The 27,213-nt window shown below is 45.6% G+C and overlaps 20 non-coding genes across 20 annotated transcripts; all 20 read right to left on the reverse strand.

The window, feature by feature from the left end:
• Nucleotides 1-969: 969 nt before the first annotated feature.
• trnal-caa (transfer RNA leucine (anticodon CAA)) lies at nucleotides 970-1,088 on the reverse strand. Its single transcript has 2 exons — nucleotides 1,051-1,088; nucleotides 970-1,015 (listed from the first exon to the last, which is right to left on the reverse strand). It is a non-coding gene; the product is annotated as a tRNA-Leu (tRNA).
• Nucleotides 1,089-2,129: 1,041 nt separating this feature from the next.
• trnal-caa (transfer RNA leucine (anticodon CAA)) lies at nucleotides 2,130-2,248 on the reverse strand. The gene is made up of 2 exons: nucleotides 2,211-2,248; nucleotides 2,130-2,175 (listed from the first exon to the last, which is right to left on the reverse strand). It is a non-coding gene; the product is annotated as a tRNA-Leu (tRNA).
• Nucleotides 2,249-3,289: 1,041 nt separating this feature from the next.
• On the reverse strand, nucleotides 3,290-3,408 carry trnal-caa (transfer RNA leucine (anticodon CAA)). Its single transcript has 2 exons — nucleotides 3,371-3,408; nucleotides 3,290-3,335 (listed from the first exon to the last, which is right to left on the reverse strand). It is a non-coding gene; the product is annotated as a tRNA-Leu (tRNA).
• A 1,041-nt stretch (nucleotides 3,409-4,449) lies between these two features.
• Nucleotides 4,450-4,568, reverse strand: trnal-caa (transfer RNA leucine (anticodon CAA)). Its single transcript has 2 exons — nucleotides 4,531-4,568; nucleotides 4,450-4,495 (listed from the first exon to the last, which is right to left on the reverse strand). It is a non-coding gene; the product is annotated as a tRNA-Leu (tRNA).
• Nucleotides 4,569-5,609: 1,041 nt separating this feature from the next.
• trnal-caa (transfer RNA leucine (anticodon CAA)) lies at nucleotides 5,610-5,728 on the reverse strand. Its single transcript has 2 exons — nucleotides 5,691-5,728; nucleotides 5,610-5,655 (listed from the first exon to the last, which is right to left on the reverse strand). It is a non-coding gene; the product is annotated as a tRNA-Leu (tRNA).
• Nucleotides 5,729-6,769: 1,041 nt separating this feature from the next.
• On the reverse strand, nucleotides 6,770-6,888 carry trnal-caa (transfer RNA leucine (anticodon CAA)). The gene is made up of 2 exons: nucleotides 6,851-6,888; nucleotides 6,770-6,815 (listed from the first exon to the last, which is right to left on the reverse strand). It is a non-coding gene; the product is annotated as a tRNA-Leu (tRNA).
• Nucleotides 6,889-7,929: 1,041 nt separating this feature from the next.
• On the reverse strand, nucleotides 7,930-8,048 carry trnal-caa (transfer RNA leucine (anticodon CAA)). Its single transcript has 2 exons — nucleotides 8,011-8,048; nucleotides 7,930-7,975 (listed from the first exon to the last, which is right to left on the reverse strand). It is a non-coding gene; the product is annotated as a tRNA-Leu (tRNA).
• Nucleotides 8,049-9,089: 1,041 nt separating this feature from the next.
• trnal-caa (transfer RNA leucine (anticodon CAA)) lies at nucleotides 9,090-9,208 on the reverse strand. The gene is made up of 2 exons: nucleotides 9,171-9,208; nucleotides 9,090-9,135 (listed from the first exon to the last, which is right to left on the reverse strand). It is a non-coding gene; the product is annotated as a tRNA-Leu (tRNA).
• A 1,041-nt stretch (nucleotides 9,209-10,249) lies between these two features.
• Nucleotides 10,250-10,368, reverse strand: trnal-caa (transfer RNA leucine (anticodon CAA)). Its single transcript has 2 exons — nucleotides 10,331-10,368; nucleotides 10,250-10,295 (listed from the first exon to the last, which is right to left on the reverse strand). It is a non-coding gene; the product is annotated as a tRNA-Leu (tRNA).
• Nucleotides 10,369-11,409: 1,041 nt separating this feature from the next.
• trnal-caa (transfer RNA leucine (anticodon CAA)) lies at nucleotides 11,410-11,528 on the reverse strand. The gene is made up of 2 exons: nucleotides 11,491-11,528; nucleotides 11,410-11,455 (listed from the first exon to the last, which is right to left on the reverse strand). It is a non-coding gene; the product is annotated as a tRNA-Leu (tRNA).
• Nucleotides 11,529-13,729: 2,201 nt separating this feature from the next.
• Nucleotides 13,730-13,848, reverse strand: trnal-caa (transfer RNA leucine (anticodon CAA)). The gene is made up of 2 exons: nucleotides 13,811-13,848; nucleotides 13,730-13,775 (listed from the first exon to the last, which is right to left on the reverse strand). It is a non-coding gene; the product is annotated as a tRNA-Leu (tRNA).
• A 1,041-nt stretch (nucleotides 13,849-14,889) lies between these two features.
• trnal-caa (transfer RNA leucine (anticodon CAA)) lies at nucleotides 14,890-15,008 on the reverse strand. Its single transcript has 2 exons — nucleotides 14,971-15,008; nucleotides 14,890-14,935 (listed from the first exon to the last, which is right to left on the reverse strand). It is a non-coding gene; the product is annotated as a tRNA-Leu (tRNA).
• A 1,041-nt stretch (nucleotides 15,009-16,049) lies between these two features.
• Nucleotides 16,050-16,168, reverse strand: trnal-caa (transfer RNA leucine (anticodon CAA)). The gene is made up of 2 exons: nucleotides 16,131-16,168; nucleotides 16,050-16,095 (listed from the first exon to the last, which is right to left on the reverse strand). It is a non-coding gene; the product is annotated as a tRNA-Leu (tRNA).
• Nucleotides 16,169-17,209: 1,041 nt separating this feature from the next.
• Nucleotides 17,210-17,328, reverse strand: trnal-caa (transfer RNA leucine (anticodon CAA)). The gene is made up of 2 exons: nucleotides 17,291-17,328; nucleotides 17,210-17,255 (listed from the first exon to the last, which is right to left on the reverse strand). It is a non-coding gene; the product is annotated as a tRNA-Leu (tRNA).
• A 1,041-nt stretch (nucleotides 17,329-18,369) lies between these two features.
• On the reverse strand, nucleotides 18,370-18,488 carry trnal-caa (transfer RNA leucine (anticodon CAA)). The gene is made up of 2 exons: nucleotides 18,451-18,488; nucleotides 18,370-18,415 (listed from the first exon to the last, which is right to left on the reverse strand). It is a non-coding gene; the product is annotated as a tRNA-Leu (tRNA).
• Nucleotides 18,489-19,529: 1,041 nt separating this feature from the next.
• trnal-caa (transfer RNA leucine (anticodon CAA)) lies at nucleotides 19,530-19,648 on the reverse strand. Its single transcript has 2 exons — nucleotides 19,611-19,648; nucleotides 19,530-19,575 (listed from the first exon to the last, which is right to left on the reverse strand). It is a non-coding gene; the product is annotated as a tRNA-Leu (tRNA).
• A 1,041-nt stretch (nucleotides 19,649-20,689) lies between these two features.
• On the reverse strand, nucleotides 20,690-20,809 carry trnal-caa (transfer RNA leucine (anticodon CAA)). The gene is made up of 2 exons: nucleotides 20,771-20,809; nucleotides 20,690-20,735 (listed from the first exon to the last, which is right to left on the reverse strand). It is a non-coding gene; the product is annotated as a tRNA-Leu (tRNA).
• Nucleotides 20,810-23,013: 2,204 nt separating this feature from the next.
• On the reverse strand, nucleotides 23,014-23,132 carry trnal-caa (transfer RNA leucine (anticodon CAA)). Its single transcript has 2 exons — nucleotides 23,095-23,132; nucleotides 23,014-23,059 (listed from the first exon to the last, which is right to left on the reverse strand). It is a non-coding gene; the product is annotated as a tRNA-Leu (tRNA).
• Nucleotides 23,133-24,173: 1,041 nt separating this feature from the next.
• trnal-caa (transfer RNA leucine (anticodon CAA)) lies at nucleotides 24,174-24,292 on the reverse strand. Its single transcript has 2 exons — nucleotides 24,255-24,292; nucleotides 24,174-24,219 (listed from the first exon to the last, which is right to left on the reverse strand). It is a non-coding gene; the product is annotated as a tRNA-Leu (tRNA).
• Nucleotides 24,293-26,493: 2,201 nt separating this feature from the next.
• trnal-caa (transfer RNA leucine (anticodon CAA)) lies at nucleotides 26,494-26,612 on the reverse strand. The gene is made up of 2 exons: nucleotides 26,575-26,612; nucleotides 26,494-26,539 (listed from the first exon to the last, which is right to left on the reverse strand). It is a non-coding gene; the product is annotated as a tRNA-Leu (tRNA).
• Nucleotides 26,613-27,213: the final 601 nt, after the last annotated feature.

Genomic DNA, 27,213 nt, shown 5'->3' on the forward strand with positions numbered 1-27,213 from the left:
CTCCTGTGCAAACACACAACAAACACACTCCATTCATTCTTCCTGCATGAATTAACCGGCAGTGCCAGTCATTCAGTTCATCATCCCTGCAATGCAACCAACATTCATACGCACATATTTCTCCCAACAACTCGTATTTTGCAAAATAGCGGCTGACATCCTACAATTCTGCTGGCTCAACTTGACAAAACGCAAGCAGCACAGCTGCCGTTCGAACGTGAGCCATTCAAAATCTAACACTCGTTCCAAACAGGACATTTCAGTCTCTCATTCCCGGGCCTTTACTTTTCTCACAATACATTCATGTGACAAGTGCTATTTGGAGTCCTGCTCCCCAGAAAATTACCTGGATCTCCCAACTTTGTGAGGGGAAACAAGGCACTCTGCAGCTATTGCGCCCTTGGCCATAAGCATTAGTCTGAGCATTGCCACCCGAAAGGCACGGCCTAAAAAAGGCATCAACTCTGGCAACTTTTACGCACTGGTGCCTGAATTGCTTGGCTGTGGTGCCTTTGTTTCTGGCAAAATGTTAATGTGGGAAGTAGCATTGGAAGTAATTCCCTGAGTAACGGAGCAGAATTCAGCAGCCTTTGTGTGGAAGAAGTCTCATTCTTTGACTCTGGTGCCCTTTTCCTGAGAAACACCACTGTTTGCAGTGGGATTGAAAGCCACAGCAGCAGAAAGCAATGTGGAATGCATCAAGGTAGGGTAAAAAGGTAGATTTCTGACTCCCTGATTTTTAGTGTGGGAATTGGTTGAAAAGAGAAGTGTGATTTGAAACCTTATCCCCAAGGACAGTGTTAGGATGTGGTAAGTTTTCTGAGGAAAAGAAGTTGGTCTGTGAGCGTTGCCTTTAGCTTGTTGGCAAACGGCAATACCTTTGAGGTATTAGTGGTGGCCACTTGTAAATTGAAGATGAGTTGAGCAGGCTTTTTGACGCTGGTTGTAATTGTGTGGATCAAAAGGTAATGTCAGAAGTGGGATTCGAACCCACGCCCCTAGAAAGGGACCAGAATTCACCAACCATCGGTAAGGTAAGGATTAACAGTCCTTGAGTCTGGCGCCTTAGACCACTCAGCCATCCTGACACCTGTGCACAAAAGCTCTAGAAAAACGTGCTCCAAATTCTGCACTCTTACTGAGCAGCATCACACTCATTCCTCCTGTGCAAACACACAACAAACACACTCCATTCATTCTTCCTGCATGAATTAACCGGCAGTGCCAGTCATTCAGTTCATCATCCCTGCAATGCAACCAACATTCATACGCACATATTTCTCCCAACAACTCGTATTTTGCAAAATAGCGGCTGACATCCTACAATTCTGCTGGCTCAACTTGACAAAACGCAAGCAGCACAGCTGCCGTTCGAACGTGAGCCATTCAAAATCTAACACTCGTTCCAAACAGGACATTTCAGTCTCTCATTCCCGGGCCTTTACTTTTCTCACAATACATTCATGTGACAAGTGCTATTTGGAGTCCTGCTCCCCAGAAAATTACCTGGATCTCCCAACTTTGTGAGGGGAAACAAGGCACTCTGCAGCTATTGCGCCCTTGGCCATAAGCATTAGTCTGAGCATTGCCACCCGAAAGGCACGGCCTAAAAAAGGCATCAACTCTGGCAACTTTTACGCACTGGTGCCTGAATTGCTTGGCTGTGGTGCCTTTGTTTCTGGCAAAATGTTAATGTGGGAAGTAGCATTGGAAGTAATTCCCTGAGTAACGGAGCAGAATTCAGCAGCCTTTGTGTGGAAGAAGTCTCATTCTTTGACTCTGGTGCCCTTTTCCTGAGAAACACCACTGTTTGCAGTGGGATTGAAAGCCACAGCAGCAGAAAGCAATGTGGAATGCATCAAGGTAGGGTAAAAAGGTAGATTTCTGACTCCCTGATTTTTAGTGTGGGAATTGGTTGAAAAGAGAAGTGTGATTTGAAACCTTATCCCCAAGGACAGTGTTAGGATGTGGTAAGTTTTCTGAGGAAAAGAAGTTGGTCTGTGAGCGTTGCCTTTAGCTTGTTGGCAAACGGCAATACCTTTGAGGTATTAGTGGTGGCCACTTGTAAATTGAAGATGAGTTGAGCAGGCTTTTTGACGCTGGTTGTAATTGTGTGGATCAAAAGGTAATGTCAGAAGTGGGATTCGAACCCACGCCCCTAGAAAGGGACCAGAATTCACCAACCATCGGTAAGGTAAGGATTAACAGTCCTTGAGTCTGGCGCCTTAGACCACTCGGCCATCCTGACACCTGTGTACAAAAGCACTAGAAAAACGTGCTCCAAATTCTGCACTCTTACTGAGCAGCATCACACTCATTCCTCCTGTGCAAACACACAACAAACACACTCCATTCATTCTTCCTGCATGAATTAACCGGCAGTGCCAGTCATTCAGTTCATCATCCCTGCAATGCAACCAACATTCATACGCACATATTTCTCCCAACAACTCGTATTTTGCAAAATAGCGGCTAACATCCTACAATTCTGCTGGCTCAACTTGACAAAACGCAAGCAGCACAGCTGCCGTTCGAACGTGAGCCATTCAAAATCTAACACTCGTTCCAAACAGGACATTTCAGTCTCTCATTCCCGGGCCTTTACTTTTCTCACAATACATTCATGTGACAAGTGCTATTTGGAGTCCTGCTCCCCAGAAAATTACCTGGATCTCCCAACTTTGTGAGGGGAAACAAGGCACTCTGCAGCTATTGCGCCCTTGGCCATAAGCATTAGTCTGAGCATTGCCACCCGAAAGGCACGGCCTAAAAAAGGCATCAACTCTGGCAACTTTTACGCACTGGTGCCTGAATTGCTTGGCTGTGGTGCCTTTGTTTCTGGCAAAATGTTAATGTGGGAAGTAGCATTGGAAGTAATTCCCTGAGTAACGGAGCAGAATTCAGCAGCCTTTGTGTGGAAGAAGTCTCATTCTTTGACTCTGGTGCCCTTTTCCTGAGAAACACCACTGTTTGCAGTGGGATTGAAAGCCACAGCAGCAGAAAGCAATGTGGAATGCATCAAGGTAGGGTAAAAAGGTAGATTTCTGACTCCCTGATTTTTAGTGTGGGAATTGGTTGAAAAGAGAAGTGTGATTTGAAACCTTATCCCCAAGGACAGTGTTAGGATGTGGTAAGTTTTCTGAGGAAAAGAAGTTGGTCTGTGAGCGTTGCCTTTAGCTTGTTGGCAAACGGCAATACCTTTGAGGTATTAGTGGTGGCCACTTGTAAATTGAAGATGAGTTGAGAAGGCTTTTTGACGCTGGTTGTAATTGTGTGGATCAAAAGGTAATGTCAGAAGTGGGATTCGAACCCACGCCCCTAGAAAGGGACCAGAATTCACCAACCATCGGTAAGGTAAGGATTAACAGTCCTTGAGTCTGGCGCCTTAGACCACTCGGCCATCCTGACACCTGTGTACAAAAGCACTAGAAAAACGTGCTCCAAATTCTGCACTCTTACTGAGCAGCATCACACTCATTCCTCCTGTGCAAACACACAACAAACACACTCCATTCATTCTTCCTGCATGAATTAACCGGCAGTGCCAGTCATTCAGTTCATCATCCCTGCAATGCAACCAACATTCATACGCACATATTTCTCCCAACAACTCGTATTTTGCAAAATAGCGGCTGACATCCTACAATTCTGCTGGCTCAACTTGACAAAACGCAAGCAGCACAGCTGCCGTTCGAACGTGAGCCATTCAAAATCTAACACTCGTTCCAAACAGGACATTTCAGTCTCTCATTCCCGGGCCTTTACTTTTCTCACAATACATTCATGTGACAAGTGCTATTTGGAGTCCTGCTCCCCAGAAAATTACCTGGATCTCCCAACTTTGTGAGGGGAAACAAGGCACTCTGCAGCTATTGCGCCCTTGGCCATAAGCATTAGTCTGAGCATTGCCACCCGAAAGGCACGGCCTAAAAAAGGCATCAACTCTGGCAACTTTTACGCACTGGTGCCTGAATTGCTTGGCTGTGGTGCCTTTGTTTCTGGCAAAATGTTAATGTGGGAAGTAGCATTGGAAGTAATTCCCTGAGTAACGGAGCAGAATTCAGCAGCCTTTGTGTGGAAGAAGTCTCATTCTTTGACTCTGGTGCCCTTTTCCTGAGAAACACCACTGTTTGCAGTGGGATTGAAAGCCACAGCAGCAGAAAGCAATGTGGAATGCATCAAGGTAGGGTAAAAAGGTAGATTTCTGACTCCCTGATTTTTAGTGTGGGAATTGGTTGAAAAGAGAAGTGTGATTTGAAACCTTATCCCCAAGGACAGTGTTAGGATGTGGTAAGTTTTCTGAGGAAAAGAAGTTGGTCTGTGAGCGTTGCCTTTAGCTTGTTGGCAAACGGCAATACCTTTGAGGTATTAGTGGTGGCCACTTGTAAATTGAAGATGAGTTGAGCAGGCTTTTTGACGCTGGTTGTAATTGTGTGGATCAAAAGGTAATGTCAGAAGTGGGATTCGAACCCACGCCCCTAGAAAGGGACCAGAATTCACCAACCATCGGTAAGGTAAGGATTAACAGTCCTTGAGTCTGGCGCCTTAGACCACTCGGCCATCCTGACACCTGTGCACAAAAGCACTAGAAAAACGTGCTCCAAATTCTGCACTCTTACTGAGCAGCATCACACTCATTCCTCCTGTGCAAACACACAACAAACACACTCCATTCATTCTTCCTGCATGAATTAACCGGCAGTGCCAGTCATTCAGTTCATCATCCCTGCAATGCAACCAACATTCATACGCACATATTTCTCCCAACAACTCGTATTTTGCAAAATAGCGGCTGACATCCTACAATTCTGCTGGCTCAACTTGACAAAACGCAAGCAGCACAGCTGCCGTTCGAACGTGAGCCATTCAAAATCTAACACTCGTTCCAAACAGGACATTTCAGTCTCTCATTCCCGGGCCTTTACTTTTCTCACAATACATTCATGTGACAAGTGCTATTTGGAGTCCTGCTCCCCAGAAAATTACCTGGATCTCCCAACTTTGTGAGGGGAAACAAGGCACTCTGCAGCTATTGCGCCCTTGGCCATAAGCATTAGTCTGAGCATTGCCACCCGAAAGGCACGGCCTAAAAAAGGCATCAACTCTGGCAACTTTTACGCACTGGTGCCTGAATTGCTTGGCTGTGGTGCCTTTGTTTCTGGCAAAATGTTAATGTGGGAAGTAGCATTGGAAGTAATTCCCTGAGTAACGGAGCAGAATTCAGCAGCCTTTGTGTGGAAGAAGTCTCATTCTTTGACTCTGGTGCCCTTTTCCTGAGAAACACCACTGTTTGCAGTGGGATTGAAAGCCACAGCAGCAGAAAGCAATGTGGAATGCATCAAGGTAGGGTAAAAAGGTAGATTTCTGACTCCCTGATTTTTAGTGTGGGAATTGGTTGAAAAGAGAAGTGTGATTTGAAACCTTATCCCCAAGGACAGTGTTAGGATGTGGTAAGTTTTCTGAGGAAAAGAAGTTGGTCTGTGAGCGTTGCCTTTAGCTTGTTGGCAAACGGCAATACCTTTGAGGTATTAGTGGTGGCCACTTGTAAATTGAAGATGAGTTGAGCAGGCTTTTTGACGCTGGTTGTAATTGTGTGGATCAAAAGGTAATGTCAGAAGTGGGATTCGAACCCACGCCCCTAGAAAGGGACCAGAATTCACCAACCATCGGTAAGGTAAGGATTAACAGTCCTTGAGTCTGGCGCCTTAGACCACTCGGCCATCCTGACACCTGTGCACAAAAGCACTAGAAAAACGTGCTCCAAATTCTGCACTCTTACTGAGCAGCATCACACTCATTCCTCCTGTGCAAACACACAACAAACACACTCCATTCATTCTTCCTGCATGAATTAACCGGCAGTGCCAGTCATTCAGTTCATCATCCCTGCAATGCAACCAACATTCATACGCACATATTTCTCCCAACAACTCGTATTTTGCAAAATAGCGGCTAACATCCTACAATTCTGCTGGCTCAACTTGACAAAACGCAAGCAGCACAGCTGCCGTTCGAACGTGAGCCATTCAAAATCTAACACTCGTTCCAAACAGGACATTTCAGTCTCTCATTCCCGGGCCTTTACTTTTCTCACAATACATTCATGTGACAAGTGCTATTTGGAGTCCTGCTCCCCAGAAAATTACCTGGATCTCCCAACTTTGTGAGGGGAAACAAGGCACTCTGCAGCTATTGCGCCCTTGGCCATAAGCATTAGTCTGAGCATTGCCACCCGAAAGGCACGGCCTAAAAAAGGCATCAACTCTGGCAACTTTTACGCACTGGTGCCTGAATTGCTTGGCTGTGGTGCCTTTGTTTCTGGCAAAATGTTAATGTGGGAAGTAGCATTGGAAGTAATTCCCTGAGTAACGGAGCAGAATTCAGCAGCCTTTGTGTGGAAGAAGTCTCATTCTTTGACTCTGGTGCCCTTTTCCTGAGAAACACCACTGTTTGCAGTGGGATTGAAAGCCACAGCAGCAGAAAGCAATGTGGAATGCATCAAGGTAGGGTAAAAAGGTAGATTTCTGACTCCCTGATTTTTAGTGTGGGAATTGGTTGAAAAGAGAAGTGTGATTTGAAACCTTATCCCCAAGGACAGTGTTAGGATGTGGTAAGTTTTCTGAGGAAAAGAAGTTGGTCTGTGAGCGTTGCCTTTAGCTTGTTGGCAAACGGCAATACCTTTGAGGTATTAGTGGTGGCCACTTGTAAATTGAAGATGAGTTGAGCAGGCTTTTTGACGCTGGTTGTAATTGTGTGGATCAAAAGGTAATGTCAGAAGTGGGATTCGAACCCACGCCCCTAGAAAGGGACCAGAATTCACCAACCATCGGTAAGGTAAGGATTAACAGTCCTTGAGTCTGGCGCCTTAGACCACTCGGCCATCCTGACACCTGTGCACAAAAGCTCTAGAAAAACGTGCTCCAAATTCTGCACTCTTACTGAGCAGCATCACACTCATTCCTCCTGTGCAAACACACAACAAACACACTCCATTCATTCTTCCTGCATGAATTAACCGGCAGTGCCAGTCATTCAGTTCATCATCCCTGCAATGCAACCAACATTCATACGCACATATTTCTCCCAACAACTCGTATTTTGCAAAATAGCGGCTAACATCCTACAATTCTGCTGGCTCAACTTGACAAAACGCAAGCAGCACAGCTGCCGTTCGAACGTGAGCCATTCAAAATCTAACACTCGTTCCAAACAGGACATTTCAGTCTCTCATTCCCGGGCCTTTACTTTTCTCACAATACATTCATGTGACAAGTGCTATTTGGAGTCCTGCTCCCCAGAAAATTACCTGGATCTCCCAACTTTGTGAGGGGAAACAAGGCACTCTGCAGCTATTGCGCCCTTGGCCATAAGCATTAGTCTGAGCATTGCCACCCGAAAGGCACGGCCTAAAAAAGGCATCAACTCTGGCAACTTTTACGCACTGGTGCCTGAATTGCTTGGCTGTGGTGCCTTTGTTTCTGGCAAAATGTTAATGTGGGAAGTAGCATTGGAAGTAATTCCCTGAGTAACGGAGCAGAATTCAGCAGCCTTTGTGTGGAAGAAGTCTCATTCTTTGACTCTGGTGCCCTTTTCCTGAGAAACACCACTGTTTGCAGTGGGATTGAAAGCCACAGCAGCAGAAAGCAATGTGGAATGCATCAAGGTAGGGTAAAAAGGTAGATTTCTGACTCCCTGATTTTTAGTGTGGGAATTGGTTGAAAAGAGAAGTGTGATTTGAAACCTTATCCCCAAGGACAGTGTTAGGATGTGGTAAGTTTTCTGAGGAAAAGAAGTTGGTCTGTGAGCGTTGCCTTTAGCTTGTTGGCAAACGGCAATACCTTTGAGGTATTAGTGGTGGCCACTTGTAAATTGAAGATGAGTTGAGCAGGCTTTTTGACGCTGGTTGTAATTGTGTGGATCAAAAGGTAATGTCAGAAGTGGGATTCGAACCCACGCCCCTAGAAAGGGACCAGAATTCACCAACCATCGGTAAGGTAAGGATTAACAGTCCTTGAGTCTGGCGCCTTAGACCACTCGGCCATCCTGACACCTGTGCACAAAAGCTCTAGAAAAACGTGCTCCAAATTCTGCACTCTTACTGAGCAGCATCACACTCATTCCTCCTGTGCAAACACACAACAAACACACTCCATTCATTCTTCCTGCATGAATTAACCGGCAGTGCCAGTCATTCAGTTCATCATCCCTGCAATGCAACCAACATTCATACGCACATATTTCTCCCAACAACTCGTATTTTGCAAAATAGCGGCTAACATCCTACAATTCTGCTGGCTCAACTTGACAAAACGCAAGCAGCACAGCTGCCGTTCGAACGTGAGCCATTCAAAATCTAACACTCGTTCCAAACAGGACATTTCAGTCTCTCATTCCCGGGCCTTTACTTTTCTCACAATACATTCATGTGACAAGTGCTATTTGGAGTCCTGCTCCCCAGAAAATTACCTGGATCTCCCAACTTTGTGAGGGGAAACAAGGCACTCTGCAGCTATTGCGCCCTTGGCCATAAGCATTAGTCTGAGCATTGCCACCCGAAAGGCACGGCCTAAAAAAGGCATCAACTCTGGCAACTTTTACGCACTGGTGCCTGAATTGCTTGGCTGTGGTGCCTTTGTTTCTGGCAAAATGTTAATGTGGGAAGTAGCATTGGAAGTAATTCCCTGAGTAACGGAGCAGAATTCAGCAGCCTTTGTGTGGAAGAAGTCTCATTCTTTGACTCTGGTGCCCTTTTCCTGAGAAACACCACTGTTTGCAGTGGGATTGAAAGCCACAGCAGCAGAAAGCAATGTGGAATGCATCAAGGTAGGGTAAAAAGGTAGATTTCTGACTCCCTGATTTTTAGTGTGGGAATTGGTTGAAAAGAGAAGTGTGATTTGAAACCTTATCCCCAAGGACAGTGTTAGGATGTGGTAAGTTTTCTGAGGAAAAGAAGTTGGTCTGTGAGCGTTGCCTTTAGCTTGTTGGCAAACGGCAATACCTTTGAGGTATTAGTGGTGGCCACTTGTAAATTGAAGATGAGTTGAGCAGGCTTTTTGACGCTGGTTGTAATTGTGTGGATCAAAAGGTAATGTCAGAAGTGGGATTCGAACCCACGCCCCTAGAAAGGGACCAGAATTCACCAACCATCGGTAAGGTAAGGATTAACAGTCCTTGAGTCTGGCGCCTTAGACCACTCGGCCATCCTGACACCTGTGCACAAAAGCTCTAGAAAAACGTGCTCCAAATTCTGCACTCTTACTGAGCAGCATCACACTCATTCCTCCTGTGCATACACACAACAAACACACTCCATTCATTCTTCCTGCATGAATTAACCGGCAGTGCCAGTCATTCAGTTCATCATCCCTGCAATGCAACCAACATTCATACGCACATATTTCTCCCAACAACTCGTATTTTGCAAAATAGCGGCTAACATCCTACAATTCTGCTTGCTCAACTTGACAAAACGCAAGCAGCACAGCTGCCGTTCGAACGTGAGCCATTCAAAATCTAACACTCGTTCCAAACAGGACATTTCAGTCTCTCATTCCCGGGCCTTTACTTTTCTCACAATACATTCATGTGACAAGTGCTATTTGGAGTCCTGCTCCCCAGAAAATTACCTGGATCTCCCAATTTTGTGAGGGGAAACAAGGCACTCTGCAGCTATTGCGCCCTTGGCCATAAGCATTAGTCTGAGCATTGCCACCCGAAAGGCACGGCCTAAAAAAGGCATCAACTCTGGCAACTTTTACGCACTGGTGCCTGAATTGCTTGGCTGTGGTGCCTTTGTTTCTGGCAAAATGTTAATGTGGGAAGTAGCATTGGAAGTAATTCCCTGAGTAACGGAGCAGAATTCAGCAGCCTTTGTGTGGAAGAAGTCTCATTCTTTGACTCTGGTGCCCTTTTCCTGAGAAACACCACTGTTTGCAGTGGGATTGAAAGCCACAGCAGCAGAAAGCAATGTGGAATGCATCAAGGTAGGGTAAAAAGGTAGATTTCTGACTCCCTGATTTTTAGTGTGGGAATTGGTTGAAAAGAGAAGTGTGATTTGAAACCTTATCCCCAAGGACAGTGTTAGGATGTGGTAAGTTTTCTGAGGAAAAGAAGTTGGTCTGTGAGCGTTGCCTTTAGCTTGTTGGCAAACGGCAATACCTTTGAGGTATTAGTGGTGGCCACTTGTAAATTGAAGATGAGTTGAGCAGGCTTTTTGACGCTGGTTGTAATTGTGTGGATCAAAAGGTAATGTCAGAAGTGGGATTCGAACCCACGCCCCTAGAAAGGGACCAGAATTCACCAACCATCGGTAAGGTAAGTATTAACAGTCCTTGAGTCTGGCGCCTTAGACCACTCGGCCATCCTGACACCTGTGTACAAAAGCACTAGAAAAACGTGCTCCAAATTCTGCACTCTTACTGAGCAGCATCACACTCATTCCTCCTGTGCAAACACACAACAAACACACTCCATTCATTCTTCCTGCATGAATTAACCGGCAGTGCCAGTCATTCAGTTCATCATCCCTGCAATGCAACCAACATTCATACGCACATATTTCTCCCAACAACTCGTATTTTGCAAAATAGCGGCTAACATCCTACAATTCTGCTGGCTCAACTTGACAAAACGCAAGCAGCACAGCTGCCGTTCGAACGTGAGCCATTCAAAATCTAACACTCGTTCCAAACAGGACATTTCAGTCTCTCATTCCCGGGCCTTTACTTTTCTCACAATACATTCATGTGACAAGTGCTATTTGGAGTCCTGCTCCCCAGAAAATTACCTGGATCTCCCAATTTTGTGAGGGGAAACAAGGCACTCTGCAGCTATTGCGCCCTTGGCCATAAGCATTAGTCTGAGCATTGCCACCCGAAAGGCACGGCCTAAAAAAGGCATCAACTCTGGCAACTTTTACGCACTGGTGCCTGAATTGCTTGGCTGTGGTGCCTTTGTTTCTGGCAAAATGTTAATGTGGGAAGTAGCATTGGAAGTAATTCCCTGAGTAACGGAGCAGAATTCAGCAGCCTTTGTGTGGAAGAAGTCTCATTCTTTGACTCTGGTGCCCTTTTCCTGAGAAACACCACTGTTTGCAGTGGGATTGAAAGCCACAGCAGCAGAAAGCAATGTGGAATGCATCAAGGTAGGGTAAAAAGGTAGATTTCTGACTCCCTGATTTTTAGTGTGGGAATTGGTTGAAAAGAGAAGTGTGATTTGAAACCTTATCCCCAAGGACAGTGTTAGGATGTGGTAAGTTTTCTGAGGAAAAGAAGTTGGTCTGTGAGCGTTGCCTTTAGCTTGTTGGCAAACGGCAATACCTTTGAGGTATTAGTGGTGGCCACTTGTAAATTGAAGAGGAGTTGAGCAGGCTTTTTGACGCTGGTTGTAATTGTGTGGATCAAAAGGTAATGTCAGAAGTGGGATTCGAACCCACGCCCCTAGAAAGGGACCAGAATTCACCAATCATCGGTAAGGTAAGGATTAACAGTCCTTGAGTCTGGCGCCTTAGACCACTCGGCCATCCTGACACCTGTGCACAAAAGCTCTAGAAAAACGTGCTCCAAATTCTGCACTCTTACTGAGCAGCATCACACTCATTCCTCCTGTGCAAACACACAACAAACACACTCCATTCATTCTTCCTGCATGAATTAACCGGCAGTGCCAGTCATTCAGTTCATCATCCCTGCAATGCAACCAACATTTATACGCACATATTTCTCCCAACAACTCGTATTTTGCAAAATAGCGGCTCACATCCTACAATTCTGCTGGCTCAACTTGACAAAACGCAAGCAGCACAGCTGCCGTTCGAACGTGAGCCATTCAAAATCTAACACTCGTTCCAAACAGGACATTTCAGTCTCTCATTCCCGGGCCTTTACTTTTCTCACAATACATTCATGTGACAAGTGCTATTTGGAGTCCTGCTCCCCAGAAAATTACCTGGATCTCCCAATTTTGTGAGGGGAAACAAGGCACTCTGCAGCTATTGCGCCCTTGGCCATAAGCATTAGTCTGAGCATTGCCACCCGAAAGGCACGGCCTAAAAAAGGCATCAACTCTGGCAACTTTTACGCACTGGTGCCTGAATTGCTTGGCTGTGGTGCCTTTGTTTCTGGCAAAATGTTAATGTGGGAAGTAGCATTGGAAGTAATTCCCTGAGTAACGGAGCAGAATTCAGCAGCCTTTGTGTGGAAGAAGTCTCATTCTTTGACTCTGGTGCCCTTTTCCTGAGAAACACCACTGTTTGCAGTGGGATTGAAAGCCACAGCAGCAGAAAGCAATGTGGAATGCATCAAGGTAGGGTAAAAAGGTAGATTTCTGACTCCCTGATTTTTAGTGTGGGAATTGGTTGAAAAGAGAAGTGTGATTTGAAACCTTATCCCCAAGGACAGTGTTAGGATGTGGTAAGTTTTCTAAGGAAAAGAAGTTGGTCTGTGAGCGTTGCCTTTAGCTTGTTGGCAAACGGCAATACCTTTGAGGTATTAGTGGCGGCCACTTGTAAATTGAAGATGAGTTGAGCAGGCTTTTTGACGCTGGTTGTAATTGTGTGGATCAAAAGGTAATGTCAGAAGTGGGATTCGAACCCACGCCCCTAGAAAGGGACCAGAATTCACCAACCATTGGTAAGGTAAGGATTAACAGTCTTTGAATCTGCCACCTTAGACCACTCGGCCATCGTGACACCTGTACACAAAAGCTCTAGAAAAACGTGCTCCAAATTCTGCACTCTTACTGAGCAGCATCACACTCATTCCTCCTGTGCAAACACACAACAAACACACTCCATTCATTCTTCCTGCATGAATTAACCGGCAGTGCCAGTCATTCAGTTCATCATCCCTGCAATGCAACCAACATTTATACGCACATATTTCTCCCAACAACTCGTATTTTGCAAAATAGCAGCTAACATCCTACAATTCTGCTGACTCAACTTGACAAAACGCAAGCAGCACAGCTGCCGTTCGAACGTGAGCCATTCAAAATCTAACACTCGTTCCAAACAGGACATTTCAGTCTCTCATTCCCGGGCCTTTACTTTTCTCACAATACATTCATGTGACAAGTGCTATTTGGAGTCCTGCTCCCCAGAAAATTACCTGGATCTCCCAACTTTGTGAGGGGAAACAAGGCACTCTGCAGCTATTGCGCCCTTGGCCATAAGCATTAGTCTGAGCATTGCCACCCGAAAGGCACGGCCTAAAAAAGGCATCAACTCTGGCAACTTTTACGCACTGGTGCCTGAATTGCTTGGCTGTGGTGCCTTTGTTTCTGGCAAAATGTTAATGTGGGAAGTAGCATTGGAAGTAATTCCCTGAGTAACGGAGCAGAATTCAGCAGCCTTTGTGTGGAAGAAGTCTCATTCTTTGACTCTGGTGTCCTTTTCCTGAGAAACACCACTGTTTGCAGTGAGATTGAAAGCCACAGCAGCAGAAAGCAATGTGGAATGCATCAAGGTAGGGTAAAAAGGTAGATTTCTGACTCCCTGATTTTTAGTGTGGGAATTGGTTGAAAAGAGAAGTGTGATTTGAAACCTTATCCCCAAGGACAGTGTTAGGATGTGGTAAGTTTTCTGAGGAAAAGAAGTTGGTCTGTGAGCGTTGCCTTTAGCTTGTTGGCAAACGGCAATACCTTTGAGGTATTAGTGGCGGCCACTTGTAAATTGAAGATGAGTTGAGCAGGCTTTTTGACGCTGGTTGTAATTGTGTGGATCAAAAGGTAATGTCAGAAGTGGGATTCGAACCCACGCCCCTAGAAAGGGACCAGACTTCACCAACCATCGGTAAGATAAGGATTAACAGTCCTTGAGTCTGGTGCCTTAGACCACTCGGCCATCCTGACACCTGTGCACAAAAGCTCTAGAAAAACATGCTCCAAATTCTGCACTCTTACTGAGCAGCATCACACTCATTCCTCCTGTGCAAACACACAACAAACACACTCCATTCATTCTTCCTGCATGAATTAACCGGCAGTGCCAGTCATTCAGTTCATCATCCCTGCAATGCAACCAACATTCATACGCACATATTTCTCCCAACAACTCGTATTTTGCAAAATAGCGGCTAACATCCTACAATTCTGCTGGCTCAACTTGACAAAACGCAAGCAGCACAGCTGCCGTTCGAACGTGAGCCATTCAAAATCTAACACTCGTTCCAAACAGGACATTTCAGTCTCTCATTCCCGGGCCTTTACTTTTCTCACAGTACATTCATGTGACAAGTGCTATTTGGAGTCCTGCTCCCCAGAAAATTACCTGGATCTCCCAACTTTGTGAGGGGAAACAAGGCACTCTGCAGCTATTGCGCCCTTGGCCATAAGCATTAGTCTGAGCATTGCCACCCGAAAGGCACGGCCTAAAAAAGGCATCAACTCTGGCAACTTTTACGCACTGGTGCCTGAATTGCTTGGCTGTGGTGCCTTTGTTTCTGGCAAAATGTTAATGTGGGAAGTAGCATTGGAAGTAATTCCCTGAGTAACGGAGCAGAATTCAGCAGCCTTTGTGTGGAAGAAGTCTCATTCTTTGACTCTGGTGCCCTTTTCCTGAGAAACACCACTGTTTGCAGTGGGATTGAAAGCCACAGCAGCAGAAAGCAATGTGGAATGCATCAAGGTAGGGTAAAAAGGTAGATTTCTGACTCCCTGATTTTTAGTGTGGGAATTGGTTGAAAAGAGAAGTGTGATTTGAAACCTTATCCCCAAGGACAGTGTTAGGATGTGGTAAGTTTTCTGAGGAAAAGAAGTTGGTCTGTGAGCGTTGCCTTTAGCTTGTTGGCAAACGGCAATACCTTTGAGGTATTAGTGGTGGCCACTTGTAAATTGAAGATGAGTTGAGCAGGCTTTTTGACGCTGGTTGTAATTGTGTGGATCAAAAGGTAATGTCAGAAGTGGGATTCGAACCCACGCCCCTAGAAAGGGACCAGAATTCACCAACCATCGGTAAGGTAAGGATTAACAGTCCTTGAGTCTGGCGCCTTAGACCACTCGGCCATCCTGACACCTGTGCACAAAAGCTCTAGAAAAACGTGCTCCAAATTCTGCACTCTTACTGAGCAGCATCACACTCATTCCTCCTGTGCAAACACACAACAAACACACTCCATTCATTCTTCCTGCATGAATTAACCGGCAGTGCCAGTCATTCAGTTCATCATCCCTGCAATGCAACCAACATTCATACGCACATATTTCTCCCAACAACTCGTATTTTGCAAAATAGCGGCTGACATCCTACAATTCTGCTGGCTCAACTTGACAAAACGCAAGCAGCACAGCTGCCGTTCGAACGTGAGCCATTCAAAATCTAACACTCGTTCCAAACAGGACATTTCAGTCTCTCATTCCCGGGCCTTTACTTTTCTCACAATACATTCATGTGACAAGTGCTATTTGGAGTCCTGCTCCCCAGAAAATTACCTGGATCTCCCAACTTTGTGAGGGGAAACAAGGCACTCTGCAGCTATTGCGCCCTTGGCCATAAGCATTAGTCTGAGCATTGCCACCCGAAAGGCACGGCCTAAAAAAGGCATCAACTCTGGCAACTTTTACGCACTGGTGCCTGAATTGCTTGGCTGTGGTGCCTTTGTTTCTGGCAAAATGTTAATGTGGGAAGTAGCATTGGAAGTAATTCCCTGAGTAACGGAGCAGAATTCAGCAGCCTTTGTGTGGAAGAAGTCTCATTCTTTGACTCTGGTGCCCTTTTCCTGAGAAACACCACTGTTTGCAGTGGGATTGAAAGCCACAGCAGCAGAAAGCAATGTGGAATGCATCAAGGTAGGGTAAAAAGGTAGATTTCTGACTCCCTGATTTTTAGTGTGGGAATTGGTTGAAAAGAGAAGTGTGATTTGAAACCTTATCCCCAAGGACAGTGTTAGGATGTGGTAAGTTTTCTGAGGAAAAGAAGTTGGTCTGTGAGCGTTGCCTTTAGCTTGTTGGCAAACGGCAATACCTTTGAGGTATTAGTGGTGGCCACTTGTAAATTGAAGATGAGTTGAGCAGGCTTTTTGACGCTGGTTGCAATTGTGTGGATCAAAAGGTAATGTCAGAAGTGGGATTCGAACCCACGCCCCTAGAAAGGGACCAGAATTCACCAACCATCGGTAAGGTAAGGATTAACAGTCCTTGAGTCTGGCGCCTTAGACCACTCGGCCATCCTGACACCTGTGCACAAAAGCTCTAGAAAAACGTGCTCCAAATTCTGCACTCTTACTGAGCAGCATCACACTCATTCCTCCTGTGCAAACACACAACAAACACACTCCATTCATTCTTCCTGCATGAATTAACCGGCAGTGCCAGTCATTCAGTTCATCATCCCTGCAATGCAACCAACATTCATACGCACATATTTCTCCCAACAACTCGTATTTTGCAAAATAGCGGCTGACATCCTACAATTCTGCTGGCTCAACTTGACAAAACGCAAGCAGCACAGCTGCCGTTCGAACGTGAGCCATTCAAAATCTAACACTCGTTCCAAACAGGACATTTCAGTCTCTCATTCCCGGGCCTTTACTTTTCTCACAATACATTCATGTGACAAGTGCTATTTGGAGTCCTGCTCCCCAGAAAATTACCTGGATCTCCCAACTTTGTGAGGGGAAACAAGGCACTCTGCAGCTATTGCGCCCTTGGCCATAAGCATTAGTCTGAGCATTGCCACCCGAAAGGCACGGCCTAAAAAAGGCATCAACTCTGGCAACTTTTACGCACTGGTGCCTGAATTGCTTGGCTGTGGTGCCTTTGTTTCTGGCAAAATGTTAATGTGGGAAGTAGCATTGGAAGTAATTCCCTGAGTAACGGAGCAGAATTCAGCAGCCTTTGTGTGGAAGAAGTCTCATTCTTTGACTCTGGTGCCCTTTTCCTGAGAAACACCACTGTTTGCAGTGGGATTGAAAGCCACAGCAGCAGAAAGCAATGTGGAATTCATCAAGGTAGGGTAAAAAGGTAGATTTCTGACTCCCTGATTTTTAGTGTGGGAATTGGTTGAAAAGAGAAGTGTGATTTGAAACCTTATCCCCAAGGACAGTGTTAGGATGTGGTAAGTTTTCTGAGGAAAAGAAGTTGGTCTGTGAGCGTTGCCTTTAGCTTGTTGGCAAACGGCAATACCTTTGAGGTATTAGTGGTGGCCACTTGTAAATTGAAGATGAGTTGAGCAGGCTTTTTGACGCTGGTTGCAATTGTGTGGATCAAAAGGTAATGTCAGAAGTGGGATTCGAACCCACGCCCCTAGAAAGGGACCAGAATTCACCAACCATCGGTAAGGTAAGGATTAACAGTCCTTGAGTCTGGCGCCTTAGACCACTCGGCCATCCTGACACCTGTGCACAAAAGCTCTAGAAAAACGTGCTCCAAATTCTGCACTCTTACTGAGCAGCATCACACTCATTCCTCCTGTGCAAACACACAACAAACACACTCCATTCATTCTTCCTGCATGAATTAACCGGCAGTGCCAGTCATTCAGTTCATCATCCCTGCAATGCAACCAACATTCATACGCACATATTTCTCCCAACAACTCGTATTTTGCAAAATAGCGGCTGACATCCTACAATTCTGCTGGCTCAACTTGACAAAACGCAAGCAGCACAGCTGCCGTTCGAACGTGAGCCATTCAAAATCTAACACTCGTTCCAAACAGGACATTTCAGTCTCTCATTCCCGGGCCTTTACTTTTCTCACAATACATTCATGTGACAAGTGCTATTTGGAGTCCTGCTCCCCAGAAAATTACCTGGATCTCCCAACTTTGTGAGGGGAAACAAGGCACTCTGCAGCTATTGCGCCCTTGGCCATAAGCATTAGTCTGAGCATTGCCACCCGAAAGGCACGGCCTAAAAAAGGCATCAACTCTGGCAACTTTTACGCACTGGTGCCTGAATTGCTTGGCTGTGGTGCCTTTGTTTCTGGCAAAATGTTAATGTGGGAAGTAGCATTGGAAGTAATTCCCTGAGTAACGGAGCAGAATTCAGCAGCCTTTGTGTGGAAGAAGTCTCATTCTTTGACTCTGGTGCCCTTTTCCTGAGAAACACCACTGTTTGCAGTGGGATTGAAAGCCACAGCAGCAGAAAGCAATGTGGAATGCATCAAGGTAGGGTAAAAAGGTAGATTTCTGACTCCCTGATTTTTAGTGTGGGAATTGGTTGAAAAGAGAAGTGTGATTTGAAACCTTATCCCCAAGGACAGTGTTAGGATGTGGTAAGTTTTCTGAGGAAAAGAAGTTGGTCTGTGAGCGTTGCCTTTAGCTTGTTGGCAAACGGCAATACCTTTGAGGTATTAGTGGTGGCCACTTGTAAATTGAAGATGAGTTGAGCAGGCTTTTTGACGCTGGTTGTAATTGTGTGGATCAAAAGGTAATGTCAGAAGTGGGATTCGAACCCACGCCCCTAGAAAGGGACCAGAATTCACCAACCATCGGTAAGGTAAGGATTAACAGTTCTTGAGTCTGGCGCCTTAGACCACTCGGCCATCCTGACACCTGTGCACAAAAGCTCTAGAAAAACGTGCTCCAAATTCTGCACTCTTACTGAGCAGCATCACACTCATTCCTCCTGTGCAAACACACAACAAACACACTCCATTCATTCTTCCTGCATGAATTAACCGGCAGTGCCAGTCATTCAGTTCATCATCCCTGCAATGCAACCAACATTCATACGCACATATTTCTCCCAACAACTCGTATTTTGCAAAATAGCGGCTAACATCCTACAATTCTGCTGGCTCAACTTGACAAAACGCAAGCAGCACAGCTGCCGTTCGAACGTGAGCCATTCAAAATCTAACACTCGTTCCAAACAGGACATTTCAGTCTCTCATTCCCGGGCCTTTACTTTTCTCACAATACATTCATGTGACAAGTGCTATTTGGAGTCCTGCTCCCCAGAAAATTACCTGGATCTCCCAACTTTGTGAGGGGAAACAAGGCACTCTGCAGCTATTGCGCCCTTGGCCATAAGCATTAGTCTGAGCATTGCCACCCGAAAGGCACGGCCTAAAAAAGGCATCAACTCTGGCAACTTTTACGCACTGGTGCCTGAATTGCTTGGCTGTGGTGCCTTTGTTTCTGGCAAAATGTTAATGTGGGAAGTAGCATTGGAAGTAATTCCCTGAGTAACGGAGCAGAATTCAGCAGCCTTTGTGTGGAAGAAGTCTCATTCTTTGACTCTGGTGCCCTTTTCCTGAGAAACACCACTGTTTGCAGTGGGATTGAAAGCCACAGCAGCAGAAAGCAATGTGGAATGCATCAAGGTAGGGTAAAAAGGTAGATTTCTGACTCCCTGATTTTTAGTGTGGGAATTGGTTGAAAAGAGAAGTGTGATTTGAAACCTTATCCCCAAGGACAGTGTTAGGATGTGGTAAGTTTTCTGAGGAAAAGAAGTTGGTCTGTGAGCGTTGCCTTTAGCTTGTTGGCAAACGGCAATACCTTTGAGGTATTAGTGGTGGCCACTTGTAAATTGAAGATGAGTTGAGCAGGCTTTTTGACGCTGGTTGTAATTGTGTGGATCAAAAGGTAATGTCAGAAGTGGGATTCGAACCCACGCCCCTAGAAAGGGACCAGAATTCACCAACCATCGGTAAGGTAAGTATTAACAGTCCTTGAGTCTGGCGCCTTAGACCACTCGGCCATCCTGACACCTGTGTACAAAAGCACTAGAAAAACGTGCTCCAAATTCTGCACTCTTACTGAGCAGCATCACACTCATTCCTCCTGTGCAAACACACAACAAACACACTCCATTCATTCTTCCTGCATGAATTAACCGGCAGTGCCAGTCATTCAGTTCATCATCCCTGCAATGCAACCAACATTCATACGCACATATTTCTCCCAACAACTCGTATTTTGCAAAATAGCGGCTAACATCCTACAATTCTGCTGGCTCAACTTGACAAAACGCAAGCAGCACAGCTGCCGTTCGAACGTGAGCCATTCAAAATCTAACACTCGTTCCAAACAGGACATTTCAGTCTCTCATTCCCGGGCCTTTACTTTTCTCACAATACATTCATGTGACAAGTGCTATTTGGAGTCCTGCTCCCCAGAAAATTACCTGGATCTCCCAATTTTGTGAGGGGAAACAAGGCACTCTGCAGCTATTGCGCCCTTGGCCATAAGCATTAGTCTGAGCATTGCCACCCGAAAGGCACGGCCTAAAAAAGGCATCAACTCTGGCAACTTTTACGCACTGGTGCCTGAATTGCTTGGCTGTGGTGCCTTTGTTTCTGGCAAAATGTTAATGTGGGAAGTAGCATTGGAAGTAATTCCCTGAGTAACGGAGCAGAATTCAGCAGCCTTTGTGTGGAAGAAGTCTCATTCTTTGACTCTGGTGCCCTTTTCCTGAGAAACACCACTGTTTGCAGTGGGATTGAAAGCCACAGCAGCAGAAAGCAATGTGGAATGCATCAAGGTAGGGTAAAAAGGTAGATTTCTGACTCCCTGATTTTTAGTGTGGGAATTGGTTGAAAAGAGAAGTGTGATTTGAAACCTTATCCCCAAGGACAGTGTTAGGATGTGGTAAGTTTTCTGAGGAAAAGAAGTTGGTCTGTGAGCGTTGCCTTTAGCTTGTTGGCAAACGGCAATACCTTTGAGGTATTAGTGGCGGCCACTTGTAAATTGAAGATGAGTTGAGCAGGCTTTTTGACGCTGGTTGTAATTGTGTGGATCAAAAGGTAATGTCAGAAGTGGGATTCGAACCCACGCCCCTAGAAAGGGACCAGAATTCACCAACCATCGGTAAGGTAAGGATTAACAGTCCTTGAGTCTGTGCGCCTTAGACCACTCGGCCATCCTGACACCTGTGCACAAAAGCTCTAGAAAAACGTGCTCCAAATTCTGCACTCTTACTGAGCAGCATCACACTCATTCCTCCTGTGCATACACACAACAAACACACTCCATTCATTCTTCCTGCATGAATTAACCGGCAGTGCCAGTCATTCAGTTCATCATCCCTGCAATGCAACCAACATTCATACGCACATATTTCTCCCAACAACTCGTATTTTGCAAAATAGCGGCTGACATCCTACAATTCTGCTTGCTCAACTTGACAAAACGCAAGCAGCACAGCTGCCGTTCGAACGTGAGCCATTCAAAATCTAACACTCGTTCCAAACAGGACATTTCAGTCTCTCATTCCCGGGCCTTTACTTTTCTCACAATACATTCATGTGACAAGTGCTATTTGGAGTCCTGCTCCCCAGAAAATTACCTGGATCTCCCAATTTTGTGAGGGGAAACAAGGCACTCTGCAGCTATTGCGCCCTTGGCCATAAGCATTAGTCTGAGCATTGCCACCCGAAAGGCACGGCCTAAAAAAGGCATCAACTCTGGCAACTTTTACGCACTGGTGCCTGAATTGCTTGGCTGTGGTGCCTTTGTTTCTGGCAAAATGTTAATGTGGGAAGTAGCATTGGAAGTAATTCCCTGAGTAACGGAGCAGAATTCAGCAGCCTTTGTGTGGAAGAAGTCTCATTCCTTGACTCTGGTGCCCTTTTCCTGAGAAACACCACTGTTTGCAGTGGGATTGAAAGCCACAGCAGCAGAAAGCAATGTGGAATGCATCAACGCGGTAGGGTAAAAAGGTAGATTTCTGACTCCCTGATTTTTAGTGTGGGAATTGGTTGAAAAGAGAAGTGTGATTTGAAACCTTATCCCCAAGGACAGTGTTAGGATGTGGTAAGTTTTCTAAGGAAAAGAAGTTGGTCTGTGAGCGTTGCCTTTAGCTTGTTGGCAAACGGCAATACCTTTGAGGTATTAGTGGCGGCCACTTGTAAATTGAAGATGAGTTGAGCAGGCTTTTTGACGCTGGTTGTAATTGTGTGGATCAAAAGGTAATGTCAGAAGTGGGATTCGAACCCACGCCCCTAGAAAGGGACCAGAATTCACCAACCATTGGTAAGGTAAGGATTAACAGTCTTTGAGTCTGCCGCCTTAGACCACTCGGCCATCGTGACACCTGTACACAAAAGCTCTAGAAAAACGTGCTCCAAATTCTGCACTCTTACTGAGCAGCATCACACTCATTCCTCCTGTGCAAACACACAACAAACACACTCCATTCATTCTTCCTGCATGAATTAACCGGCAGTGCCAGTCATTCAGTTCATCATCCCTGCAATGCAACCAACATTCATACGCACATATTTCTCCCAACAACTCGTATTTTGCAAAATAGCGGCTAACATCCTACAATTCTGCTGGCTCAACTTGACAAAACGCAAGCAGCACAGCTGCCGTTCGAACGTGAGCCATTCAAAATCTAACACTCGTTCCAAACAGGACATTTCAGTCTCTCATTCCCGGGCCTTTACTTTTCTCACAGTACATTCATGTGACAAGTGCTATTTGGAGTCCTGCTCCCCAGAAAATTACCTGGATCTCCCAACTTTGTGAGGGGAAACAAGGCACTCTGCAGCTATTGCGCCCTTGGCCATAAGCATTAGTCTGAGCATTGCCACCCGAAAGGCACGGCCTAAAAAAGGCATCAACTCTGGCAACTTTTACGCACTGGTGCCTGAATTGCTTGGCTGTGGTGCCTTTGTTTCTGGCAAAATGTTAATGTGGGAAGTAGCATTGGAAGTAATTCCCTGAGTAACGGAGCAGAATTCAGCAGCCTTTGTGTGGAAGAAGTCTCATTCTTTGACTCTGGTGCCCTTTTCCTGAGAAACACCACTGTTTGCAGTGGGATTGAAAGCCACAGCAGCAGAAAGCAATGTGGAATGCATCAAGGTAGGGTAAAAAGGTAGATTTCTGACTCCCTGATTTTTAGTGTGGGAATTGGTTGAAAAGAGAAGTGTGATTTGAAACCTTATCCCCAAGGACAGTGTTAGGATGTGGTAAGTTTTCTGAGGAAAAGAAGTTGGTCTGTGAGCGTTGCCTTTAGCTTGTTGGCAAACGGCAATACCTTTGAGGTATTAGTGGTGGCCACTTGTAAATTGAAGATGAGTTGAGCAGGCTTTTTGACGCTGGTTGTAATTGTGTGGATCAAAAGGTAATGTCAGAAGTGGGATTCGAACCCACGCCCCTAGAAAGGGACCAGAATTCACCAATCATCGGTAAGGTAAGGATTAACAGTCCTTGAGTCTGGCGCCTTAGACCACTCGGCCATCCTGACACCTGTGCACAAAAGCTCTAGAAAAACGTGCTCCAAATTCTGCACTCTTACTGAGCAGCATCACACTCATTCCTCCTGTGCAAACACACAACAAACACACTCCATTCATTCTTCCTGCATGAATTAACCGGCAGTGCCAGTCATTCAGTTCATCATCCCTGCAATGCAACCAACATTTATACGCACATATTTCTCCCAACAACTCGTATTTTGCAAAATAGCGGCTCACATCCTACAATTCTGCTGGCTCAACTTGACAAAACGCAAGCAGCACAGCTGCCGTTCGAACGTGAGCCATTCAAAATCTAACACTCGTTCCAAACAGGACATTTCAGTCTCTCATTCCCGGGCCTTTACTTTTCTCACAATACATTCATGTGACAAGTGCTATTTGGAGTCCTGCTCCCCAGAAAATTACCTGGATCTCCCAATTTTGTGAGGGGAAACAAGGCACTCTGCAGCTATTGCGCCCTTGGCCATAAGCATTAGTCTGAGCATTGCCACCCGAAAGGCACGGCCTAAAAAAGGCATCAACTCTGGCAACTTTTACGCACTGGTGCCTGAATTGCTTGGCTGTGGTGCCTTTGTTTCTGGCAAAATGTTAATGTGGGAAGTAGCATTGGAAGTAATTCCCTGAGTAACGGAGCAGAATTCAGCAGCCTTTGTGTGGAAGAAGTCTCATTCTTTGACTCTGGTGCCCTTTTCCTGAGAAACACCACTGTTTGCAGTGGGATTGAAAGCCACAGCAGCAGAAAGCAATGTGGAATGCATCAAGGTAGGGTAAAAAGGTAGATTTCTGACTCCCTGATTTTTAGTGTGGGAATTGGTTGAAAAGAGAAGTGTGATTTGAAACCTTATCCCCAAGGACAGTGTTAGGATGTGGTAAGTTTTCTGAGGAAAAGAAGTTGGTCTGTGAGCGTTGCCTTTAGCTTGTTGGCAAACGGCAATACCTTTGAGGTATTAGTGGTGGCCACTTGTAAATTGAAGAGGAGTTGAGCAGGCTTTTTGACGCTGGTTGTAATTGTGTGGATCAAAAGGTAATGTCAGAAGTGGGATTCGAACCCACGCCCCTAGAAAGGGACCAGAATTCACCAATCATCGGTAAGGTAAGGATTAACAGTCCTTGAGTCTGGCGCCTTAGACCACTCGGCCATCCTGACACCTGTGCACAAAAGCTCTAGAAAAACGTGCTCCAAATTCTGCACTCTTACTGAGCAGCATCACACTCATTCCTCCTGTGCAAACACACAACAAACACACTCCATTCATTCTTCCTGCATGAATTAACCGGCAGTGCCAGTCATTCAGTTCATCATCCCTGCAATGCAACCAACATTTATACGCACATATTTCTCCCAACAACTCGTATTTTGCAAAATAGCGGCTCACATCCTACAATTCTGCTGGCTCAACTTGACAAAACGCAAGCAGCACAGCTGCCGTTCGAACGTGAGCCATTCAAAATCTAACACTCGTTCCAAACAGGACATTTCAGTCTCTCATTCCCGGGCCTTTACTTTTCTCACAATACATTCATGTGACAAGTGCTATTTGGAGTCCTGCTCCCCAGAAAATTACCTGGATCTCCCAATTTTGTGAGGGGAAACAAGGCACTCTGCAGCTATTGCGCCCTTGGCCATAAGCATTAGTCTGAGCATTGCCACCCGAAAGGCACGGCCTAAAAAAGGCATCAACTCTGGCAACTTTTACGCACTGGTGCCTGAATTGCTTGGCTGTGGTGCCTTTGTTTCTGGCAAAATGTTAATGTGGGAAGTAGCATTGGAAGTAATTCCCTGAGTAACGGAGCAGAATTCAGCAGCCTTTGTGTGGAAGAAGTCTCATTCTTTGACTCTGGTGCCCTTTTCCTGAGAAACACCACTGTTTGCAGTGGGATTGAAAGCCACAGCAGCAGAAAGCAATGTGGAATGCATCAAGGTAGGGTAAAAAGGTAGATTTCTGACTCCCTGATTTTTAGTGTGGGAATTGGTTGAAAAGAGAAGTGTGATTTGAAACCTTATCCCCAAGGACAGTGTTAGGATGTGGTAAGTTTTCTAAGGAAAAGAAGTTGGTCTGTGAGCGTTGCCTTTAGCTTGTTGGCAAACGGCAATACCTTTGAGGTATTAGTGGCGGCCACTTGTAAATTGAAGATGAGTTGAGCAGGCTTTTTGACGCTGGTTGTAATTGTGTGGATCAAAAGGTAATGTCAGAAGTGGGATTCGAACCCACGCCCCTAGAAAGGGACCAGAATTCACCAACCATTGGTAAGGTAAGGATTAACAGTCTTTGAATCTGCCACCTTAGACCACTCGGCCATCGTGACACCTGTACACAAAAGCTCTAGAAAAACGTGCTCCAAATTCTGCACTCTTACTGAGCAGCATCACACTCATTCCTCCTGTGCAAACACACAACAAACACACTCCATTCATTCTTCCTGCATGAATTAACCGGCAGTGCCAGTCATTCAGTTCATCATCCCTGCAATGCAACCAACATTTATACGCACATATTTCTCCCAACAACTCGTATTTTGCAAAATAGCAGCTAACATCCTACAATTCTGCTGACTCAACTTGACAAAACGCAAGCAGCACAGCTGCCGTTCGAACGTGAGCCATTCAAAATCTAACACTCGTTCCAAACAGGACATTTCAGTCTCTCATTCCCGGGCCTTTACTTTTCTCACAATACATTCATGTGACAAGTGCTATTTGGAGTCCTGCTCCCCAGAAAATTACCTGGATCTCCCAACTTTGTGAGGGGAAACAAGGCACTCTGCAGCTATTGCGCCCTTGGCCATAAGCATTAGTCTGAGCATTGCCACCCGAAAGGCACGGCCTAAAAAAGGCATCAACTCTGGCAACTTTTACGCACTGGTGCCTGAATTGCTTGGCTGTGGTGCCTTTGTTTCTGGCAAAATGTTAATGTGGGAAGTAGCATTGGAAGTAATTCCCTGAGTAACGGAGCAGAATTCAGCAGCCTTTGTGTGGAAGAAGTCTCATTCTTTGACTCTGGTGTCCTTTTCCTGAGAAACACCACTGTTTGCAGTGAGATTGAAAGCCACAGCAGCAGAAAGCAATGTGGAATGCATCAAGGTAGGGTAAAAAGGTAGATTTCTGACTCCCTGATTTTTAGTGTGGGAATTGGTTGAAAAGAGAAGTGTGATTTGAAACCTTATCCCCAAGGACAGTGTTAGGATGTGGTAAGTTTTCTGAGGAAAAGAAGTTGGTCTGTGAGCGTTGCCTTTAGCTTGTTGGCAAACGGCAATACCTTTGAGGTATTAGTGGCGGCCACTTGTAAATTGAAGATGAGTTGAGCAGGCTTTTTGACGCTGGTTGTAATTGTGTGGATCAAAAGGTAATGTCAGAAGTGGGATTCGAACCCACGCCCCTAGAAAGGGACCAGACTTCACCAACCATCGGTAAGATAAGGATTAACAGTCCTTGAGTCTGGTGCCTTAGACCACTCGGCCATCCTGACACCTGTGCACAAAAGCTCTAGAAAAACATGCTCCAAATTCTGCACTCTTACTGAGCAGCATCACACTCATTCCTCCTGTGCAAACACACAACAAACACACTCCATTCATTCTTCCTGCATGAATTAACCGGCAGTGCCAGTCATTCAGTTCATCATCCCTGCAATGCAACCAACATTCATACGCACATATTTCTCCCAACAACTCGTATTTTGCAAAATAGCGGCTAACATCCTACAATTCTGCTGGCTCAACTTGACAAAACGCAAGCAGCACAGCTGCCGTTCGAACGTGAGCCATTCAAAATCTAACACTCGTTCCAAACAGGACATTTCAGTCTCTCATTCCCGGGCCTTTACTTTTCTCACAGTACATTCATGTGACAAGTGCTATTTGGAGTCCTGCTCCCCAGAAAATTACCTGGATCTCCCAACTTTGTGAGGGGAAACAAGGCACTCTGCAGCTATTGCGCCCTTGGCCATAAGCATTAGTCTGAGCATTGCCACCCGAAAGGCACGGCCTAAAAAAGGCATCAACTCTGGCAACTTTTACGCACTGGTGCCTGAATTGCTTGGCTGTGGTGCCTTTGTTTCTGGCAAAATG

This window comes from Somniosus microcephalus, chromosome 19 (assembly GCF_052327205.1).
Source record: "Somniosus microcephalus isolate GS21.2 chromosome 19, FLI_Smic_1.0, whole genome shotgun sequence".
Lineage (NCBI taxonomy): Eukaryota > Metazoa > Chordata > Chondrichthyes > Squaliformes > Somniosidae > Somniosus > Somniosus microcephalus.